The sequence below is a fragment of the Camellia sinensis genome, chromosome 14 (genome assembly GCF_055761805.1).
Source record: "Camellia sinensis isolate YWXY chromosome 14, ASM5576180v1, whole genome shotgun sequence".
In the NCBI taxonomy this organism is placed as follows: domain Eukaryota; kingdom Viridiplantae; phylum Streptophyta; class Magnoliopsida; order Ericales; family Theaceae; genus Camellia; species Camellia sinensis.
Window position 1 is genome coordinate 73246892 of NC_138974.1, and position 7414 is coordinate 73254305.

Consider the following 7414-nt stretch of genomic DNA (forward strand, 5'->3'; position numbering starts at 1 on the left):
CTGCCTGTTTTGTTCTTCTCCAACCTCATGAACGTACCAAACTTGAACCTCGTTCCCGCCTTTGTTGCTTCTTGGGTTATGGTACTGAACATAATGGGTATCGTTGTTGGGATCCTCTCTTCCAACGACTTCGTATCTCTCGTCATGTGGTCTTTTGGGAACACAAAATGTTTTCCTCTCTCTCTCTCTCTCTTCCGTTTGTCCGTTCCCTCACCCTCTCTGTTTTTTACTGATCCTTCCACTGATCTGTTTTCTGATGAGCTTACTCCACCACCCTGCCAGCCTCTCTCGAGTTTTCTGATCCGCTTACTCCACAGCCCCTGCCAGCCTCTCCCGAGATCGCCTTGCCTCCTAGTCTGTCCCATGCCCCTGCTCCCTCTGATGGTCCTGCTCTTGCTCCCTCGGGCTCCTTCCCTCCTGCTGAGTCTCTTTCTCTGGCTTCTCCTCCCTCTACTCGACCACACTGGGTAACCCAACCTTCTACTCGTCTTCGTGACTTTATTGTTGGTTCTACTGCTTTTTCTACTTATGAACCGACCTCCTATCGTGAGGCTTGCTCTAATCCTCTTTGGCAGCAAGCTATGACTACTGAATTGCAGGCTTTAGACAAAACTCATACCTGGGACATTGTTGATCTTCCTCTTGGCAAGTCTGCCATTGGCTGCAAATGGGTATACAAAATCAAGACTTGTTCTGATGGATTTATTGAGCGCTACAAAGCCCACCTTGTTGCCAAAGGCTTTAACCAAGAATATGGTATTAACTATGAAGAGACCTTTGCTCCTGTTGCTCGTCTCACCTCTGTTCGCAGCTTGATTGCTGTTGCTACCTCCCGACAATGGGATCTTTATCAACTGGACGTAACCAATACTTTTCTTAATGGTGTTCTTCTCGAGGAGGTCTACATGCAACCTCCCACTGGGTCTACTTATCCACCTCATAAAGTCTGCAAACTTCTGCGTGCTTTATATGGTCTCAAACAAGCTTTACGCCTTGGTTTGCCAAGTTCAGCTCTACTATTCATGAATGTGGTTTCACCTCCAGCTCTTATGATACTGCTCTTTTTATCCGGCAAACCGCTCAAGGGACCACCTTGCTTTTGCTTTATGTCGATGACATGATTATCACCGGTGATGATATCGATGGTATTCTTCACCTTAAACAGCTTCTTAGCCATCATTTCGAGATGAAAGACCTTGGTCCTCTCAGCTATTTCTTAGGTCTTGAAATCTTTCATGATTCTACGGGTTCTTTTCTCTCTCAGGCTAAGTATACCTCTGATCTTCTCACCCGTGCTGGTCTTACGGATTGCAAGACTGCCTCCACTCCCCTCGAGCCTCAGAGTCATCTTACACCTCTTGATGGCACTCTTCTCTCTGATGCTACCCTATATCGTCAGCTGGTTGGCAGTCTTGTCTATCTCACTGTTACTCGTCCTGATATTGTCTATGCCGTTCATATTGTCAGCCAGTTTATGTCGGCTCCTCGTACCCCTCATTATGCTGCCTTACTTCGTATCCTTCGGTATCTCAAAGGCACCATGTTTCATGGTCTTCATTATTCCGCCCGCTCCTCTCTCCAGCTTCGTGCTTTTTTCGATGCTGATTGGGCTGGAGATCCTACTGACCGCTGCTCTACTACTGGGTTCTACTTTTTTCAGGGTGATTCTCTTATTTCTTAGCGCAGCAAGAAACAATCTCTTACTGCTCGTTCCAGTACCGAGGCCGAATACCGTGCTCTTGGATTCATTGATGGTACGGCTTGATCCATCAATGCCCTGTGCAGGACACTTCCTTGTTCTGAACCGTACATGTTCCCTTACCGAACATCTTCACTTGCAGAACGAACTTGCTGTAACCCATGTTCCAAATCTCTTTCCTAATTAGCCACAAAATTATCCACATTCAACATCGTCATATCTTCATCAACCCCTACTGCATGATCATTAATAACTTCCGAAATCAAATTCTGGGCTGTGTTAAACACTCTAGTAGTTCTTCGGTCTGGATGATGTGCATTAGCTCTTATTCTTGATGTATACACTGATTGATTTTCTTGGAATATAATCAAAGCTCCTAACCTTCACTGCAAGAAAATGGACCTATAACAACGTTTTTGATATGGCGTTTTTTCTAAAAACGTTGTTGCAAAGGTTTTCAAAATATTTTTTAACCAACTCATTTTAAAAAACACACGTGTAACCTGGTGTACTTGCATAATTCCCCTTTTAAGGCCCACGCATTTTTCATTTTTCCATTTCTCTCAGTCCCAGTTAGATCTAGGGCTTCATCACTTCTCTTTCTTATGGTGAAAGTTCACTAGATCGAGCATCGTAGGCTCCGATTTACGATCGTAATCTCTATCCGACTCTCTTCGTCTTGGCTCAAAGCTCTCAATCAGTCCGATTTGAAGATTAATTTTGTGAGTCTCATTCTCTGATTTTTTGATTTTGTTTATATACGAACTTAGATCTATATCTACAATCTCAGATCCGTTTGATATATATACTAATTTATGTTGAAAAGAACACAGATCAATCGGTTGATTGATTTTTAGTCTATTGATCGCGATCGAACGCTCTTTCTCTGGATTTGATCGATTGATTGCTTTCGTTCAGATCTGTAAGCTTTAGTCCCTGTGTGCATATTAACATCCTCAAACAGACTCTATTTCTGACTCGTTCATGGTGATCTTTGCGTTTGTGCTTCGTATGCAATTCTAGGGTTAGTCTATTGAGGCTAATGCTGCTCATAGACTATATGGAAACAAATGGGCAATGATTGCTAGGCTCTTCCCTGGTAAAACTGACAATGCAATGAAGTATAAGCCCTGTTACAAGCCCTGCGCCAAAATTGTAAATGACGTCACAGGTAATTGCCCTTCCTTCTCCTACTTTTGGTGCTCTGTAATCTCATAATGTCACATTTCTCTAGTTTTATTTATTTATTTGTTAACCATTTGCCGAAATTGTAATGCAAATTTGTGGTAACTATATTGTTGTCGAATCGTGAATCGAATCGTTAAAAAGTGAATCATAAATCATTTCAAACTGTAAATCATAAGATTTATATTATTTAATATAATATATAATACAGTGTCTAAAATCGAAATGTATAGTGTTTAATAAAATCTAAATTATTAATATGACTAAATTATAAACGTATATACACATAAAATCAGATATATTAATTTAAGTAATTATGTTCTATAATTTTTTTTAGTTTGGTGAAAACATCGATGTTTCATGCGTTATATAAACAAAAATAGAAAAAGAATTGAATTGCATTGAATTTTGTGAATCTCAATGAATCGTAGTGAATCATAAATTGAATTGTACAATTCACTCAATTTTCGATTCAGCAGCACAATTCGAATCGTTTTTGTTGAAACTCGTATATGTTTGGTTTTCCTAATGCGGTTTTTAAAATGTTTAATGTAATTATGTGTGAATCAGAGGCTGATACCTAAACTCTGTATAATTAAACAACATGCAGAATTTTTCTTAGCTTCTTATTGGAGTCAACAAAAAAGTCTGTGTTGGTTAGCTTTTGATCATTTGGGTTCTTTATTTATTTGGAATTTTTCAAATATATTTGTCCTCTTCTTCTCCTTCATATAAAATTATACCCATTGCTTTGATGTTTGGGTGCAAGCATATAACTTTCGATACTTGTTTTTGATGTTTTCAGCAGCAAATTTGGTTGTGCCTAACGCAGCAAAGGCTGTAAGTATGGAGAATATTATGGTGAGAACTTGTTGTTAGCTTTAGCCATCTTGTTTAAATTCAGTTAATGTCTTTTTGTTTTTTGATTTGTCAATCATGCTTAGACAGAGTTTTTCCGAGTCCTATATGCAAGTTTTGCTTCTTTTTTTCCCTCCCATATAATCTGAGGAAATATGGTTATTTTTCTTCAAGTCAAGAAGGAGCTGCTTCTGTTTATACTTTAGCAGATGGAAGTGTTGGAGATTGGTTTGGAGGCTTCGTATATTTAGCTGGACAACAGGCTAACGAAGCTGTTCAGGACCAGCTATCGTCTCCCAGTTTTACTAGGTTCATAGTTTGCCGATTGTTTCTGAGTTTGAATTTGGTCATTTGGGGATTTTATACTTACAGTTTTATCTGCTGTTCATGGATGTTCCTCTTTGCAGCTTGGCTGTTATATTTGGCGCAGGACTTGTAACCAGTGGGCAATGATTACAAAGAATGTTACATAAATTTTCAAGCTATGTTTATATATGTTACTGTTATTAACTAGTGAAGAGAGTTGTTATCTTAATTGATGTGTAGTGAAATTTGCAGGTGGAAGCTTCTATTCAAGAGGCTTGTTCGTGAAATTACTCAAGACTTCAAGGTAATTGAAGGGTCATAATTATTAAACGTTGTCATAGTTATTGTAATTATTTATTACCTTAACTTCACTTGCCTTGTATTCTTTGTTAGACACTCTACATTTTAGTCTTGACATTGGGAAATTCTACTTGTGATGAATGAGTTGCCATCACTTATTAATGTTGCAGATTGCCCATCTGAATATCACGTTTGAACTGCTTCCTTTCAGCTAATCATATAATGATAGAGAGCAGTTAAATTAGTGCTGGCTCCTGCTCATGTCAGGTTTGGTCATCTTTTTGTCAAATTTTGTTACTGGGTTGGTCCTGGACTACCTATTCATATGTTCATGACTTCAGCTAGCCAAATTGATTTATTGTTCCAACTGGATTTGTATTTTGTGGGTTGCATCCACAAGGAATGATTAAGAATGCTCTGCAGTGCATTTAAAGTTCTGTTTCAGTTAATGCCAGCATGTTGTGGGATCCATTATAATCCTACTGTTCTTAACATGAAATTTTAAGATTGCATGTTGATTTGCTACATGACTTGTGTTGCGAGAGGTAATTCTTGAAGTGGATTTTTAATATTGCATACAAAAAGAGATGGTTGAAGTTTCTACTCTGATGAAAAAATAAACACAGAGAAAATTGACATAACATTACATATAATATTGGTATTTACTACTGGTGGTAGAAATTATGTGCAATGAATGAAAAAGAGATGGTTTTGGCCATGGATCTGTTTTAATAAGATTTGCTCAAGAGTGAGAAATTGTATGCCCTTGTATGAGAGGGTTTATGTTATATCTTGCACTCCAAGGTGATTCAATACAAAAGAATTTAGGTTCTTTTTATTTTTTTGTAAATGAGACCATTGCATACGGAAGTGGTAAAGGCTTGGGCTGCCAAGTGTGAGGAACATGGGTTCAAGTCTGAAGGCAGTCCTCTTGTATAGATTAGATTATCAAAGGTTAGGTCTACTCAGAGTCTCCCATCCTAGCATCCTTGATTATTGGGGATGATATTTTGTTTATTAAGGCCAAGTTTGGCATCTACTAAATAATACAAAAAGTCACTATCTTATTTAAGTCACATCATCTTATTTAAATCACATCACCTCTCTAACACATCACATCAAACCCAACCCAAACTCAACCCATATAAGCTAATAAGTCAAAAAGTGCACTTTTTTAGAACATCCCAAACCAACCCTAAATTGATTTTGACAGGATTTGATTGTTGAGCACTGTATTTATAGTTGCATTTGAAAAAGTATGCTGATGAAAATGATAAAGTTGATTGATGATAATATGCAACTGTTTCCTTCTTATGCTACATCAATTTCTTTATTGTACTTTCAATAAATATATCAGCTGCTTTTGTTTTTTTAGTAGATTTTAACATCGTCTCCATTTTATTCTGGGCATGAAATTTACATAAATTTCAGTGGAAAGTTGAATCTTGGTTTAGGGGGTTTTATTTATTTTTAACCAGTCACAGAAAGTCTTCCAACTTTATGGTTGTCATTACTTTAATTTCTGATTTCTGACTTCATTTTTTTGTTCTTTAATGCCTTTTGCAGGCTTGAAATCTCATGTCGTAACATTAAATGAAACAGGAAAACTAGGCCATACTAGCATTGTAGATCTTTGCAAGGATTTGAGTACATTAGAGGGAACAAAATTTGAGGGAGAACTGCAGGAGTTTGCCAATCATGCATTTACTCCGATGTGGTCTAGAATGTTTGATATCCGGTGGAGTTGCTATTGATGAGAGAACTGTAAATGTTTGATATCCTGTGAGCCTGCGAGACCAATCCCGAGACAAAAGAAGTCAGTCTTGTTCGATATGGATTTTTGACATCAGTTAGTTCAAGTAATGAATTTTTTTAGAACTCACCAAGTTTTACACTTGAATTACAATTTCTAGGCTTATTAATTAATTTCACTGAAAAAATTAGACTACATGCGTGAGAAACACACATTCAAGTCAGAGATCTTGTTCCTCCTTGTTTCTCTGATCTCTACTAGTGTGAATGAACCTCTATGGTCTAATAGTTCTGGTATATGCACCTTAAAATCTAAAGTGTTCTGTTTTTTTTTTTTTTGAATTGTTGAACTAACATAATATGCTTTTCATAATTTGATTATATTAAATCTGGAACAAGCAGGGAATACATGTTATTATAATGGTGATTTATGTATATGCTTTTATCTCTTCATGCTTTTGATATTATTTATTGCTTTGTTCTAGATTATCTTCAAAAGGATTATAATTTGCAACTGTTATTTATTTATTTGCAGGTCAAAAGGACAATTTTGCTGAGGGAAAGGTCTGATTCAAGATGTAAAAAGGAATTTGCTGCTTGTTTTTTTTTTTTTTTTTTTACCAGGCCTAAAATTGAAATCTTGTTAGAATTTTTTTTATTTTTTATTTTTGGTAAGAGCATTAAAATATCTATCCAAGTGTGCTGATGGGTGAATTTTAGAACTTTTTTATTTTTTTAATTAATTTTTATTTTTTTATTTTAAGATTGGGGTGAAGTTCAGAACTTAAATATGCTTCTATGAATATGTATTTATTTTTTTCTATCAAATATCAAATTTGATGGTTTTATTTTATCAACTTCAACTTTTATTTTTATTTTTTGCTATGCTGTGCTTTATGGTTTTATGCAAATTGGAATGTGAATATATAACCAGCCAGCTCAACAACATATTTTATATTAATGAAATTATGAAATAAAGAAAAAAGAGGCGTTTTTGTTCAAAACGTCACTATATCCCGTGATGTCATCAGTTATTATTTAAACAGGTTGCATATTATGCCGACGTTGATGAAAACGCCACTTCAAGTATTAGCGACGTTTTTAACGCGCCTTATACCTATAGCGACGGCCGCGTCAGCGACGTAAAGTAAAACGCCGGTATGTCATTTTGGCAGCGTTTTTGGCTCTTATAGCGGCGTTTTTTAAACGCCGATAAAGGTAATTTTTCTTGCAGTGCTTCTTCCCATTTCGCCAATACGTTCGTCTAAAGCGCGCTGAGCTTCATGAAATGCTAAAGGATAGTGACCTTGTGTA

General features: G+C 36.7%; 2 long non-coding RNA genes across 2 annotated transcripts; both read left to right on the forward strand.

Annotated features, from left to right (window-relative positions):
- Positions 1-2089: 2089 nt before the first annotated feature.
- Positions 2090-3764, forward strand: LOC114284103 (uncharacterized). The gene is made up of 3 exons (XR_014350563.1): positions 2090-2421; positions 2618-2870; positions 3690-3764. It is a non-coding gene; the product is annotated as an uncharacterized LOC114284103 (long non-coding RNA).
- A 671-nt stretch (positions 3765-4435) lies between these two features.
- Positions 4436-6998, forward strand: LOC145807779 (uncharacterized). The gene is made up of 3 exons (XR_014351152.1): positions 4436-4615; positions 5915-6207; positions 6636-6998. It is a non-coding gene; the product is annotated as an uncharacterized LOC145807779 (long non-coding RNA).
- The last annotated feature ends 416 nt before the right edge of the window (positions 6999-7414 follow it).